Raw genomic sequence first — 14,314 nt, 5'->3', positions numbered from 1 at the left:
CTCATTTGACTCATTTTTGGTTTTTGACATGATTTGGTTTCCCCTTTATTTGGCTATTCCTTTAGGCTAGTTCCTCCCATTGCTGATTTGCATCGTTGTTTTTCATCTCTTCCCCATGGAATATTTTTCTGAGAATGTTCTGTAATGCTGGCTTTCTTTTTGTAAATTCCTTTAGCTTTTGTTTATCATGGAAGGATCTTATTTCATCATCAAATCTGAAAGTAAGTTTTGCTGGGTATAAAATTATTGGTTGGCATCCATTTGCTTTCAGGGCTTGGTAAATCTTGTTCCAGGCCCTTCTAGCTTTTAGGGTCTGGATTGAAAAATCTGCTGATATTCTTATTGGTTTCCCCCTGAATGTAATTTGATTCTTTTCCCTCACGGCCTTTAAAATTCTGTCTTTATTTTGTATGTTAGGTATTTTCATAATAATGTGCCTTGTTGTGGGTCTGTGGTAATTTTGTATATTTGGAGTCCTATAAGCCTCTTGTACTTGGTTTTCCATTTCATTTTTCAGATTTGGGAAATTTTATGATATTATTTCATTGAATAGATTGTTCATTACTTTGGTTTATTTCTTTAAGCCTTCCTCAATCCTGATATTTCTTAAATTTGGCCTTTTCATGATATCCCATATTTCTTCTGGATTCTGCTCATGATTTCTTACCATCTTCTCTGTTTGGTCAACTTTGTTTTCAAGATAAAATATTTTTTCTTCAATATCTGAGGTTCTGTCTTCCAGGTATTTTAAACTATTGGTTATGCTTTCCATGGAGTTTTTAATTTGGTTTATTATTTCCTTCATTTCAAGGATTTCTGTTTGGATTTTTCAAATATCTCTAACTCTTTGTTGTAATGATCTTTTACTTCCTGTATTTGCTCTTTTAACTGTCGATTGGTGTGATCATTCAATGCCTGCATTTGCCCTTTCATCTCATCCTTCAATGCCTGCATTTGTTCTTTCATCTCCTTGTTGCTTCCCTGATCATTTCAATTATGTACATTCTGAACTCCCTTTCTGACATTTCTTCTGCCATGTTGTCATTGGATTTTATTGCTATATCATCTAGGTTTTTTGGGACATTTTCTTCCCTTGTTTTCTCATATTGTTCAGGTATCCACCTCTCTAGTAGTAAAACTCTGGGATATTGCAGATTTCCTCTATTGACTAATATTGTCTCTGTAGATTTCCAATATCTCACCTCTTAGCCTTCAGTATCTTGAAGTCTTGGAGGAACTTGATAATGTAGTGCTCCCCTAGGAAGCTGGCCTTCTAGGGGTGGTGGCCTTCAGGTGGGGTATATTCCCTGGTGGCTCTGAGTTAGTCCCAATTCTCTCAATAACTCCTCTTCTTGACTCCTGGGTCTTGTCAAAGGTCCTCTAGCCTCCTGTAGGTATCTGAGGAAGGGAGTTGCCCTTCCAATGATGATGGCCAGGCCCTCAGGAGTAATTCAAAATGCCTGCACCAGCTTAAAAAGAAGCCTCTGTCTAGCTCCATGTTGGCGACAAACCTCTGAGTGCTGGCAGGCAGGGTTGTTCAACTATGGCATCTGTCTTTGGCCTGGTGGTTGGGTGGGTTGGCTACCCATTGCCCAGCTCTGCAAGGCAGGCAAGTTGGGCGTCCGCCTGCTACCTCTGCGATGTAAGCGACCTGATTCACCCACCAACTCACTCCATGACTGCGACCAACCCCAGTGGTGGCACCGACCTAGGTGCAGGGGTCAGGCCTCTGCACACTTCTTCCCAAGGAAAGCAAGCTGGCTCCAGCCTCTGCCAGTCCTAGAGTGGCACCCTCACAGGCAGGAGTGGGCTGTGGGACTGGGTGAGCACCAGCAGTGCAGGCGCCCAGGCTGAGGAGGCACAAAGACCCAGTGAGGAGTTCTAGCATATTGTGACCTCAGCAGAGCCACCCACCCTCTCATTTTGTTTTTAAATGAAGTGCTTTTGTTTGAAGACTTGATCATAATTGTTTTAAATCATAAAAGAGGCAATAACACCTGCTATTTTCTGATTAAAAACTCAATTCATGGACTGGAGATTTCACTCAGTTGGTAGAGTGTTTGCCTTATAAGTTCCAGGCCCTGGGTTCAATCCTCAGCACCACACACACACACACACCAAAAAAAAAAAAAAAAACCCTCAATTCATTAATTATAAGATATTAAGCACTTTAAACACTTAATTAAATAAGTAAAAATAACCAAGTTTCTACATCAAAATTTAAACATCTCGCCTTTTCCCACTTTGGTGAATGAATCAGGTGGTGGAAACAGCTTCATCATCTTCATTTAGCATTTCAAATATCGACTGATAAAAAAATTAGTCTGGATTGGTTCCACACTCTCGTCATTTTGAACTGAGCTGCTATAGACATTGATGTGACTGTGTCACTGTAGTATGCTGATTTTAAGTCATTTGAGTATAGGAAAAGGAGTGTGATAGCTGGGTCAATGGGTGGTTCCATTCCAAGTTTTCTAAGGAATCTCCACACCACTTTGCAGAGTGACTACACCACAAACAGTGTGACTCCACTCCTGTACAACCAGAGAAATGAAAGTTGTACCCCATTTGTGCACAATGAATCATAACCTAAAAAATATATTAGTCTGCCCATGCTATGAATATATCCAAGCAGTCATTGGCATTATTGTTTTATATAAAGAGTAATTGTAAAGTATTCATAGCCACCCTTCTTGGCTTCCTGTCCTCCCTCCTTCCCTCCCTTTTCCCTCTTCTTTCATCCTTCCTCCCTCCCTTCCTCTTTCTCTTTTCTCTCCTCCTCCTCCTCCTCCTCCTCCTCCTCCTTATTCTTCTTCTTCTTCTTCTTCTTCTTCTTCTTCTTCTTCTTCTTCTTCTTCTTCTTCTCTCTCTCTCTCTCTCTCTCTCTCTCTCTCTCTCTCTCTCTCTCTCTCTCTGATTACAGGTGAGATTTCACAGAGTTTAACTGCTTGATGCCCATACAGTTCCATTTGGGTTTTGACCAGGTGGTCCTGGTAGGTAGTAGAGAGATGAGTGGGATTGTGGACTCTGGGGAAGGAGCTGGTGACAAGTGGAGCTGAAGCAGACATTCCATGAATCCCTGGACATCACGTAGCCTGTTCCTCCACAGCATCACATCAGTGATGACCATTGGTGATCATCTCTTCTAAACCTCTCTGTCCTGTACGGTCTCACTCTTGCCCCACAACACCTATTCTCCCACTCTGCCTCCTTCTTTCTCAGTCCTGTTTCCTCACCTTTGTGTTGAGGGTGTTGAAATGAACAAGTGGACTGGCAGTAGGTCAATTCAGTCTGAGAGCTCTCTCAAGGTCATCAGGTCTGGGATGGGATGTGAGTTTCTCCAGGCCTTTGGGCTCAGGGGACTCTCTTTCCTTGGTCTGCTCTCTGGTACAACCCCCAGGAGAGCAGCATCAAGGGCCCTCACATGCCAATGCACTTCATGGCTAGGCTAGGTCCAGCAGTCTGATGTGGAAGGATGAGAAGGGTGCAGGAGAGATGCATGTGCCATTCAGGTCTGAGAGACCCATGCCCAAGGGACATCAAGTCAGGCAGTGTTAGCAGCATTTCTCCTGAGATCATGGCACACAGACCCATGCCTTCTTCTCCTGAAGCTTCAGTGAAGATGGACAGCCACTCTGTCTACAGCAGTCCAGAAAGTGTGCCTAGCCCTAAAAGATCAGCTGTGATAGCACAACAGTCCTAAGACAGGTTCTCCAGAGGACTTATGTGGGCCAGAGAAAAGAAAATTTGAGTTTTGCTTGATAGGCATTTTCTGATTTAGTAGCCCCAGTACTTAATTTGACTTGGTCAAATGTAAATTTGATGTCATTAGGTAAGAAACTGATGAGGGATTCTTTTCTTCCACCTCACTTGGTCCTCTTCCTTGCAGATGATCAGACTGAAGAGCATGACTGAGACATGTTCTGTCTGTGTGTGCGAGGTGAGGCAGTTGCCCACCTGGAGGGCAGGTGCTCTGTTTTATGTAAATTAAACCCTCAAGGCCTACATGGACATCCTGCTTATTGCTCTACAGATCCTGACATGGGGCATTGGAAGATGGCATGGACTAATTTTACATGAGAATTGTAAACTAAATAAAGAATGAAATGCACAGTCACAAAGAGGTGACTGTGATGAGCATGGTGACAGTAGGCACAGTGAATGTTCGCTTCTCATATCAGGAGATGAGAGGTGAAGACAAAAAAGAAAAAGGATAAATAAGTACATTTTTAGCAAATAAAAATTTAATAAAAATGAAAAATCTTAAAAATGCTAGTTTTATGTAATTATTTATGAGGTTGACATAGTAGCTAAAGGAAGCTCAGGGGACAACTTATTGAGAAGACATGAGCATCTTCTAGGTCTGGACGTTTTTTATATTTTAAATTACTTCAATTTGTAGATGGACACAATACCCTTATTTTATTTATTTATTTTATATGAGGTGCTGAGGATCAACCCAGTACCTCACACGTGCTAGGCCAGTGCTCTACCACTGAGCTACAACCCCAGCCCTAGTTTTGGACATTGGTTCAGTGCCCTCATGGGAGAGCCCAGATGCAGTCCACACAGTGCAAGAACAGCCACCCAAAGGTCTGGGGTTGGGATGCATCTGATGCAAGCACCAGTTCCTAGAGGGTGCAGGTCAGCAGGGCGGCTGGAGTTCCAGGACTGGAGGATCAGTATGTTCCCTAAAGATGGGGAGGGGGCAAAATTTCAGGGTGGTCAGACTCCTGAGATCATAGCCATGTTGAAGGCAGAGGGGACAAAGGGGAAGAACAGCAGCACTCCTGACACCCAGGTACAGTCTAGGGAACAGGCCTGTGTGCAAAGTGACTGAGGGAGCCTCAGAGCACTTGAGGACTCATGAGGTGAGCAGTGGTCAGGCTGGGCCTTTCATCAGCCCAGCGCCCCTTGAGAAGCTCTGGCTTCATGAGGGACGGCTGTGGCAGAAACTGGGAAATGTACTTGGGTGGGTTGAAGATGGGAAGAGAAACTGAGGTGGTATTAAGAAAAGAGCAATGTAGAGAGGAAGCCGATTGCTTGAGGCAAGGTCAGCCCCACCGATCATGAAGTCCATGTGTGGGACTGCTTCTGAGTGGCCTTTTCACCCTGAGTAAATTGGAAGAAACTGGAAAACGAGCTCATGGCAGCAAAGTGCCTGGAGCAGTAGAGATGGAGAAAATGCCCCAAGTTTCATCTGAAGGGGGGCTCCGCTGCTGTGTGAGTGCTGGAAAGCTCTCCCCTCAGCTGGAATGAGCCAGCAACAGCAGAGAGGTCAGTCACCAGCTCCTACCAATGCCGGAGATGCTGGGTTGACACAGAAGCCAAGCTAAGGATTCCAGCTCTCTGCCCTCAGCAAGCTCACAGTAGTTAGGAAAACAGGCCCTAGGGAATTGACCACCAGGCCATGGCCTGGCTGGAAGCTGCCTAGAGTCATTTCCTACACTATTTTGCCTTTGAAATGAATTCAGTTCTTTGGGATAGTTCACATTTTAATAGTTTAAGATTATGACCACACATTCTGAAATATCCCTATTGTTATATTCATATATTTCTTTTAAAATGATTTAACTGATCATTCACCATATAAATATTAGAGGAGAAAAAATGAAAATGAAGTCACTGACTATAAATATGAAAGTAAGATATTGTATTTGCATATTGTTTTTTAAATTTTTCAAAATGTGTCCTTGCCCATTTTGGGGGGTGGGTACCAGGGGCACTTAACCACTGAGCCATATCCCCAGTCCTTTTTTATATTTTATTTAGAGACAGGTCTCCCTAGGTTGCTTAAGGCCTCACTGAGTTGCTGAGACTAGTTTTGAACTCACAATCTTCCTGCCTCAGCTTCCTGAACCACTGGGATTATAGGTGTGCCCCACTGCCTCTTAAGAATTTAAATTCTGAAAATAATCAGAATAACCTGGTAAATAGTGAAGGAAGCTCATAATTGAAAGTAGGAATAAAGATTAGTGGACGTGAACAGGAGGGGACAGCCTGGGTTCTAGCTCCACCTCTGCCATTGCTGTGGCCTGGGACACTAACTAATGTCTCTGCCTCAGCTTTCCATCTGTAAAATGGGTACAGTAGTAATACCTATCTTACAGGAACAGTTTGATGACTCATTGAATATTATATATATTTATGTATTCCTTAGATTTCTGGCCAGATAGAAATGTAAGTTCACTATTATTAGGTTAAGTGTAAATAATATTTCAAGAAGTAATAGTTGATCAAAATCTTCTTGTGGTAGTTGGACTGCTATACAGTTAAAAAGTACAAAACATTAAGAATTTGAAGAGTAGAAGGGTACTTCAAAACTCATGTCCAGAAAGGAAAGGCTCTCATTTTTGGCACCTACTCTTGAGGGCCTTTAAGTGGTCAGCAAGTGCACACAGAGATGCACTGTGGAGGTGTAATGGGAAGAAGCAGTTTGTTTTCTCCATTGCTAGGTCTGTGGAACACCATTCACCTGCTGAGCAAGGCCACTTCCTGTCCTTGGATGATGGTGGGGGTCTCCTCCAATGTATGTGAGAGTACAGCTCTTATGAAGGAAGACTTTCCTTACAACTGGGACAGTGCCATCCTCATCAGCAGGAAGCCCTCAAGGAAGTGTGGGATGCTTCACTTTGCTGGTGAATCATGGAAAGCATGGACATGCAGTGCTTGTAAGGTTACTTACTTGGTCTCTCACACTTGAAATAATAAGAGACACAGGAGTCGTCAAGGCCTGGTAGCTCTTCAGTTTTTTTCTTTCTTCTTTCTGTTTTCTTTTTGGAAACAATGATGGAAACCAAGTTTGGTGGCTTTTAGGTAAAAAAAACTTCATTTATATCTGTTTTCATGTTCACTTTTCATGGCTTTTGAATGTGAATGCAGATAGTGTGGGGAATCTGGGCCACATGGTGGTTGGCACAGATGACACCAGCCTGGAAACTGGTTTGGCAGCTTGTCTTCTACGTATGAAACCGTGGGAGACTCTAGATGGCAGGAGACTTCTCCATGTGAGGTCTGTGAGTCTCTGGGGAAATTGAAGCAGTTTTTTCTGACAGTGAGGAGTGAACACATGGGGGAGAACCTGCTCCCACTTGTGTGTGGTCCAGAGCTCTCTGTCCCTTGAGACCTCCCAGTCTGGGGAACATGGGACAGCATCACTGAGGAGACCCTTGGCTTTCTCACAGGGATGGACTGAGTGGTGGTGACTCCAGGGACAGCTGTTACAGGTGCAGGGAAGTTGACCTGGGTGAGGAGAACAGGGTCCCTTCTGTGGTGAGGCTGTGAATCCATCTCCCACCCATGGACATTGGAGGCATGTAGCACTGGGGCTCGGGCACCTGGCAGGAGCACCTCAGGGCAGGTGGGGACATGAAGGAGAGCCTTCTGGTGCCCTCAGCTGCAGGAGCACACTGACCACAACCCATGTCCTCCTGCCCCCTCCCAGGAGTTAGCTGGGTCAGACAACGTCAGCATCTGATTAGACATGACCAGCAAGCCTGTGTGATTGGGTTCTGGATGCCTGTGGAACCAACATGGGAGGATCTGTCCTGGGGCAGAGTGAGCAATCATTACACATGCAGGGAGGAAGGTGGAAAAACCCCTTCCAACAGCTGAGGCCCCATGGGAAATGGCTGGACAGATAAGGTCCAGCACGGCAGGCATTCAGAGGCATTTTAGTAAGCTGATGCCAAGGCATGGCCAAATTCACTAAAGAGTGCCCAAGCTAAGCTCTTCTCACTGTCCTTTCTCCTCTTCTCATTCACCCATATCTGCTTGCCTTCCCAGAGTGGAGGCCACTTGTCAGATTAGATGGAGTGACTGTTCCCAAATATCTGAATTGACTTAGATAAAGGTGATTCAGCAAGAAGCAGCAGCTTCACAGTACCTGAATTGAAGTGCAGCTCTGGATCCACTCTTGCAGAGGCAATCTTATAGAAAGATACTCCTCTCAAGTTTCAAATCATAATCTAAATTATGCAGAAAGGAAGAATTTAGAATCCTAAATTAACCAGCTGCTGGTTGCAAGCCAGCCTGTATTGAGTGTTTTCAGGTGTGCAGGAGCAGGTGAGGCATCATGGTGTCCTCTGGGCAACTCTGGGGCATGATGGAGGAGAAACCATGCTGTGACACAGCTGGGGCTTAACAATGCCCAGGGGATGGGAATAGCAGACTGCTCACCATCAAAGGTGGGGACCAAGCACTTCCTAAAGGACAGAGATGACAGTAAGTAGCTGCACATTTTAGGCAAAACAAAGAACGTTCTTGTGAAAGGAGAGAAGACAAAAGAATCAGGAAGAGGACAACAAGAAGGTTTGGGTGCCTTTCCCAAAACAAAAACAACATTTCTCCCTAATGGTTTCAATTCCTTTTTGTTAAGTTGTGGACCCCTTTCTTTTTACAATAAAAAATTCATCACCAAACAACTAGAGGTGGGACTAAATGTGGCTGCAGTGTGGGGTAGACCCACTGTTCCTGAGCTGTTGCCCTGGAAGTGGCTGCCAGCCCAGTCTAATCCAGGGCTGCTTTGAGGAATCAGCACCTGGAGATGTTCCTGGAGGGTTTGTCCATTCATGGCCTTGGGTGGAAACTACAGCATGGCTGAGGAACAGGGTTGTAATAGAGAGAAAGAGGGGAGATGGTAGGTGTGTGGAGATAGGATGGTCTGTTGAAGGCCCGTTGGTCAGGGGACTGGAGCTTGAGTTCAGTCTGGGACTATGCTGTTAGCAGTCAGCAGAATACAGCCCACTAAGCTGGGAGGTGAGGATGTAGAAGTGACTGCTCAGGGCTTAGGAAAGAGCCAGCTGCCTTGTCTATCTGAATAACCATCACTGTTAACTTCCACATTTAGTCAGGCTATTTTCTAGAAGATTTTCAGAAAGCAGTTTTCACCAGCAAAACAATATTAAGATGGGACCTATTTCAGACTGTGTAGAATTTTCAGAACGTGTAAAAGTCATCCTTTGTGAGAATATAGCCACCTGAAGCCAAGTTAGGTATTATTCAACTCAGGTGAAGACAGGACTTTGTCCACTGTTCCCAATCTGATTTTGCAAGTGGAAAGAAAAACAAAATAGATTCTTGGAAACTTTGGAGGAGGAATTGAGGATATACATGCAGGACATGTCCAATCCTGCATTCTCCCTGCCAGAGCTGCACATGGTCTTCTCAAAAATTTTGACAGTCTGAAGTAGAAAGTCAAGTTAATATCTCTAACTCAATTGGTTTCATTGGGATGAAGGTTGGCAAGTATTGTATCTTTTGGAAGAAGATTATTTAAGTGCTAAATTATGTTATGTTCCCCCCTTTTTTGAAGAGATGGGTTTGAGAACAGAAACCATTTCTTATGGGGAAGTTATCTACATTCTTTTGTCACTTCCAAAGTGCTGTGATGGGGGACCCCAGAACAGATACTCACAGAATTGCTAAAAGGAAAACAAAACTACAGAAGACATTGTGATACCCAAAACTTCACTACAAAGAATGGTTTATGAAAAAATGCCTAAAATCTCTTAAAAACAGAAGGTTCTGCTAACTGCAAGGAAGGCAGAGGGGTTACATTGAGGAAAGTGTTTTGTTTTCTGTGTTTAGTCTGCTACTGCTTTATTGATTTGTATAATTAAAATGAGGAGCAGGGGGAAGCCTCAAGAGGGCATCTTTGGGTGAGTAATAATTAACAGACATGAAACTTTTGAGTTTTCTGTGTATTTTTTTTTTTTCTGACACAGCACTTACAGCCTGTACTACAAGAAGACACAGAATTTATTTTGGACACTGAGGAAAACAAGGCACTTTCCAATTGATGCACATGAGGGTTCACATACAGATCCAAATTCCTTGATTAGTGGTCCTTCCAGTAACCATGGAATATTATGATTTAGATGTGAGTTTTCCCTTCAAAACTCATGTGTGAGACAGTGTAAGAAGGCATAGAGGTGAAGTGATGGGGTTATGAGAGCCTTAACTTAATCTGCGCATTAATCTTCTGACAGGTGTTAACGGGGTGACAGGCAGGGTATGGTTGGAGGAGGTGAGTCCCTGGGGACATGCCTTTGGAGTTTGCATTTTGTCATAGTGAGGGGAGTTTCTCTCTCTGCTTCCTGTTGCTCTGTCCTGAGCCACTTTCCTGCTCTGCACTCTTCTGACATAAAATTCTGCCTCATCTTGGATCAAGAGGAATGAAATCAGCCATCTATAGACAGAGACCTCTGAAACTGTGTGTCAAATAAACTTTTACCCCTCTATGTTCTTGTCGAGTCTTTTAGTCACAGTAGTGAAAAAGCTTTCTAAAACATGAGACACCTCCCCATGAGCCCCTGGACCATCTTCTGTAGGCGGTGTCATGGGGACTTCATTCTGTGGGAGAGGGCATGGACAAGAAGTGTCCTTCCCTGAACTTCTGAAATACACAGGTCAAAACAGGCTAATACTGAGTGATCTCTGGTCAATGTCAAGCACCAAAGCACAGTTGAGATTGCAGGAGAGAAATAAAACAGAGGCACCAAAATGAGAGCAGATTTGAAGCCAAAGCCTGGGTGGGTCCTGAGAATATTGAACATGGGATCAGAACCTCACAGCAGGGATCAGAGACAGACACTGCCTGAGGTGCTGGATGCCTGTGTCCTGAAAAGCAGTAACCTCTTGAGTTGTGATGGGGGTAGAACCAAACTTTAAGGCAAGAATGTAGAAAACCTTGATCCCCAAATCCTCTGCCCACCCTTTATAGGAATTCCTGCTCATGTGGGGCTCTGCTTGTGAACTATTTTGAAAACAGAAACCCGTAGGACAGAGAGCCTCTAACCCTGGATATGCAGCCACTTGGAGTTCTTACAGTACTTAGCACTAAATGTGTTGAGAACTAGTCTTTGTAGACTAAAGGCTGATGTAAGCCCATCAAAATGATGCTTAAAAACAAATCCATTAAAAAAGAATGTGGACCTAAATAAACTTAATAAATGAAGTGTACCTCCTTATGAAAGCTTAGAAAAATTGTAACACTCAACCAACACAAACCTCATAATCCCTGAAAAGCATTCACATCTATTGAATATGCAAATAAGCAGAAAAGTATGATCTCAAAACTATAAAAATAGCAATAATTTGAAATGATGGCATTAGCAGTTAAAGATATTAAAGAGCTACTGTGAATAATATGCCCATGGTTATAAAGGAAAATATGAACATGATAATAAAGGCTTTCTAAAAATCCCAAATGGCCCCCAGATAAGAATAAATGCAATACTGGAAAGTGAAGAAATATTCACAAATTACACACTGTAAAAGAAATAGTGGGCCCATGGAAATTATCCAGAATTAAATATAGTGTACTCATGGAAATTATCCAAAATTAAACAAAGAGAGAAGAGAGAGTAATAGAATTGAACAGGACAGTGGTGGCTACATGAAGTGGTCATATAGAATCAGAACCTCAGGGAAGAAGACCGGTATAGGAAATGGAAAATATTTGAAGAAATAAATGGCCAGAAATTTCCCAAATTAAATATAACTGATAAATCTATAGAACCAATAATTTCAAGCAGAAGAAAATGGAAAAAGATTACATCAAGAGCTTTGCAATCATATTTCTAAACACCAGTAATAAAGAGACTATCTGAAAGTAGCTATAGAAACAGACATGCATGCAGAGAAACAAAGATGGCATCACTTGCCTGTAAACCAAATCTGGTTAGAAGTTTCCTATCAGAGGAGCTGGTGGTGTCAATATTCTCAAAAAAGTCAATGACACAATGAAATGAAAAAGAACGTAAGTAGTACGATTTTGTTCTAACCTGACTCCATTGTATGCTTGCTTGTAATGTTTTCTTTTCAGTCTCCTGACAGCTATATCTATGTTGACAGTACAGCAGGACCTTCCTGTGTCCCTATGACTCTGATGTATAACAAAAATGACTCTGAAATGTGAAATCAAAACAATTCTCTTATGCAATAAAAATATGTCTCAACAAGGTCTTTTCTGTCCGACATGTACCTCAATTGCCCCTGTGGTTTTTGAGGTTTTTACCTTTATAAACTCTGTACTTTCAAAATTTAGGTTCTGGGAATTATTTGAGGCTCTATAGCCTGCTCCCAATTGCTTGCCTGGCTTGCTCACTAAAGGATCTTTTTCCCCTTTCAATTTGGTTTAATAGCCAGGTTATGTGTAATTCTCACACATTATATTAATATAGCAAAGAGAGCAAGTGCAATATTTGAAATTAAAACATTATTCACTATATCAGAGGAGCACATTTCTTGTCAGCATCTACATAAGGCAGGAGAATGGCAGACTATTTTTAAAGCAATGGAATTAAAAACAATGTCAAATTCTGTGCTGGCGATATATCACATCATGTAGAGTGCCTGCTTCGCATGCTGGAGGCCCACATTCGAGTCCCCAGCATTGTGGGATTGTGGTAATAACAAACAATGTCAAATTCTCATTTAAACAAAATATATTTTGAAAATAAGGCAACATAAAGGTGTTTCTTCTTAAAATTTTTCTTGATCAAACAAAAGCTGAGAGAACTCAGGGCCAGTTGATCTGCACTAAAAATATTAATAGAAACTTTACAAAGAAGAAATGATGCTGATGGAAACATGAAACTACATGAGAAAAAGGGGAATGGGGCTACTGGAGACCCTCAGTATGTGGATAACAGTGGACATTTTTTTTAGTTTTAGATGGACACAAAACCTTTATTTATTTATTTATTTATTTATTTATTATATGTAGTGCTGAGGCTCCAACCCAGTGCCTCACAGGTGCGAGGCAAGCACTCTACCTCTGAGCTACAACCTCAGACCTTATTATGGTTATTTTTAAATCTCTTCAAAAACCTTGTGTTTAATAATAACATGTTGTGGGTTTAACTATGTCAGAGAGTGTAAGACCACAGCACACACCAAGTAAGGGTTGAAGACAGCAGTCAGTGCAGTGGATTCAGAGTAGACCATGGTGAGTGTCTTCCATGTACAGTACTGCAGAGGTGGCTTAGTGGGGAGAAGTCCATCTGCTCAACCAATAGTGCCAGCACAGGAGGAGAGGGACACACAAAAGATGAAGTATGATGGACACTTCATAACATAAAAATTAACTCAAAATGCATTTCCCACTTAAATTCAGAAGTTAAGACTCTTTGAAGCATAAAAAGACTTCTTTGTGGTGTTGGTTTACACAAAAGACATAACCAATAAAGAAAGAAATGGTGAATTGGACTGATTACAATTAAACTCTTTCTGCTATCAAAAATGTAGTTAAAAAATGGAAAGGATTCCGACATGTAATGATCTATACAGGGTCATAAGTACTTTTGTCTCCTCAAACATCAATCACATCTGTTTCAGGAATTTTGTGTTCTTTGAGTTATTGTGAAATACATCTGAGACAGATACAACTAATAATTATCCTACTGTGCAGTAGAAGCCAGTATTAGTTAGTCCTTTCTAAATATTAGGTTGTCCCTTACCCTAACTTCTTTCCAACTCCTCTCCCCTTTTCCCTTCCCAGGCTCCAGTGAGCACTATTATGCTCTGTTCTTTTCTGCAGTTGATTTTCATATTCTACAAATGAGAGATCATGTAGTGTTTGTCTTTCTGTGCCTTGCTCACTTCACTTAACATCATTGCCTCCAGTTCCGGGCCTGCTACTGCAAATGACAAAATTTTACATGACCTTCACACCTGTTTACAAGTGCCCTTAATTTTCCCTTATATTCTAAATTCTGTTCATATTGTAGCTGTGAAAAATATATATTCTTGTCTATAGTGGGTTGAAAGATTCCCCCCCAAAATTAATGTCTACTTAGAACCTTAAAACTGATCTCACATGGAAATAGGAACTTTCAAGATGTAGTTGGTTAAGAATCTCAAGATAAAGTTATCTTGGATCAGGATGCACCTGAAAACCAATGCCAAGTGTCCACATGAAATGAGGAGAGGACACAGAGACACTGAGGAAAGATCAGTTTCTTCTAAAAGAGTTGCATTATCATCAGAATATTTATTTTATTTACAATGGTACTTTCTGGTAACTTTTTACATCAACAGGTATAATTTTAAAGATAACTGAATTTTATAGAAAATTTTGAATTTATGTAACATTTTCTTCCAGTAAGAAAGTGCTTTACTTATTTTACTAAACAGACATTATTACCTCATTTATATGTATAATTGCATGAACAAAGTGATCTTATAATATATATAATCAGAAAAATGAGAGATTACACTCCATTTATGTGTGATCTATCAAAATGCACAAATGCATTCACTCTTATGTACAACTAATTAGAACAAATAAAATTTAAACAATTTGGATAAA

The sequence above is a fragment of the Sciurus vulgaris genome (assembly GCF_902686455.1).
Source record: "Sciurus vulgaris genome assembly, chromosome: 16".
NCBI lineage: Eukaryota > Metazoa > Chordata > Mammalia > Rodentia > Sciuridae > Sciurus > Sciurus vulgaris.
The sequence above is the reverse complement of the archived record's forward strand: the minus strand, read 5'-3'. Positions refer to the sequence as shown.